The 1,910-nt window shown below is 43.8% G+C and overlaps 1 pseudogene; it reads left to right on the forward strand.

Moving 5' to 3' along the window:
- Positions 1-536: 536 nt before the first annotated feature.
- On the forward strand, positions 537-1,610 carry LOC147730320 (gap junction delta-2 protein pseudogene; annotated as a pseudogene).
- Positions 1,611-1,910: the final 300 nt, after the last annotated feature.

A 1,910-nucleotide genomic window follows, 5' to 3' on the forward strand; every position in this document is an offset into this window, starting at 1 on the left:
CCTTAATTGCGACTGGCAATTTGTGAGCCGCAATTAAGAAATGCTAAGGAATCGCAAAATATTTGCAAATTATTTACATCTTGTCTTGCGATTCTCAAATAGCGATTCGCTAATACTCGCTATTTGGGAATCGCAACAACAGTCTTTGATACATATGCCCCTTATTGTCTATGAAGAATTCCTGTTGAAATGCTCTAGCAATAATGACAAATAGTAATACTGTTTCTACCAAGTACTCCAAATCTTTGTGCAGATATTAGTCGCGAGTTACAGGGAGATGAAGGGTTTTGTCCAGGATGCTGAATTTGATTGAGAAGGGAAGTCTATTTTATAATTCTACTTTCTAGGTTTAAGAGAAGACAATTTAGCTACTAGACAACATTTCCCCCCATGAAATGAACCATGCTGATACGAGACCGGAGCAGATTCTCTTTACACAGAGACAAACATTCTTAGGCAGTTACCACTTATTCAGAAGTTGTTTTCATGAAACCTGCTTGAGCAGTATCTTTCTCTTTTTATTCTTAGGTTCATAGATGGGTGACTGGTCGATCCTTGGCCGTCTGCTGACGGAAGTCCAGAACCACTCAACAGTCATTGGGAAAATTTGGCTGACTATGCTCCTAATCTTCCGGATCCTTCTTGTGACCTTGGTGGGTGATGCTGTGTATGGTGATGAGCAGTCCAAATTCACCTGCAACACTCTCCAGCCTGGCTGCAACAACGTCTGCTATGACAGCTTTGCTCCTGTCTCACACCTTCGCTTTTGGATTTTTCAAATTGTCCTGGTCTCAACCCCTTCCATCTTCTACATCGTCTATGTACTGCACAAGATCGCAAAAGATGAGAGGATGGAACTGGAACGGGCCTATGTACTTGAACTTTTGCAGACGCTAGCCACAAGGGAGCAACTGCAGGAGACTGGTAGCCTTAACCAGGAGCCGGAGGACCACCTGGATGTCAAGTTGTCACCAAGGAGTGGAGAGAGGTTAAAAGAGAGGCTGACAAGTGAAACAGCGAATGATCCAATCCACCTCTCTGACAAAGTGTTGATCATCTACATTGTGCACGTGGTCCTCCGGTCATTTATGGAAATTGGCTTCTTGATTGGGCAGTATTATCTTTTTGGCTTTGAGGTTTCCCACTTATTTCGTTGCGAAACATACCCTTGTCCAACAAAAACAGATTGCTTCATCTCTCGGGCCACTGAGAAGACTATCTTCCTCAACTTTATGTTTGGGGTGGGCCTGGGGTGCTTTGTCATGAACCTTGCTGAATTGCATTACCTCGGCTGGGTATATGTCTTCCGTATCCTGCTGGCTGCCTTTTCCAGCTGCTGCAACTTTAAGCGCAAGGAGAAGAATGCTATTGTTGTGTACCCTGAGCAAAATACTCTGCTGGCGCAGCTAAAGGACTCTATCCAGGAGAAGATGGTGCTCAAGAACTCCTGCAGTCTGTCTCAGGAAAAGATTGGCTATGCCTCCTCTCACCCGGCCACAATCTCTTTCAGCAATGACTCCAGTGATCCACCTCCAAAGAGGAGCCCAGATGTCAAATCCAAACACGGCAATGTGCCGAAACTTGCCAAGAGCAAGAAATCATGGCTGTAGTTAAGACTGACGTAGAAAGATGACACATCAACATGCCTGGTAAATATCAGTATGGGTCTCCTTTCCATGCCAGAAACCAGTAAGGCGCTTCCATACCAGTGTTGTACCAGCATACTGTTTATTAATATCTATTAATAGACCCATGGTGACCTCAGACTGTGCCCTTTTTGGGTTATTTTTAACCTGTTTTGAAGGCATTCTTGGACTTGTAATCTTCTCAGTTTCCAGTTTGTCAAGCTAAAAATTGCCGAATGCCTTTTCAAATACATTTTTTTAACCAGTGTGGGTCTTTGGGTGTTT

This window comes from Lissotriton vulgaris, chromosome 2_1 (assembly GCF_964263255.1).
Source record: "Lissotriton vulgaris chromosome 2_1, aLisVul1.2, whole genome shotgun sequence".
Lineage (NCBI taxonomy): Eukaryota > Metazoa > Chordata > Amphibia > Caudata > Salamandridae > Lissotriton > Lissotriton vulgaris.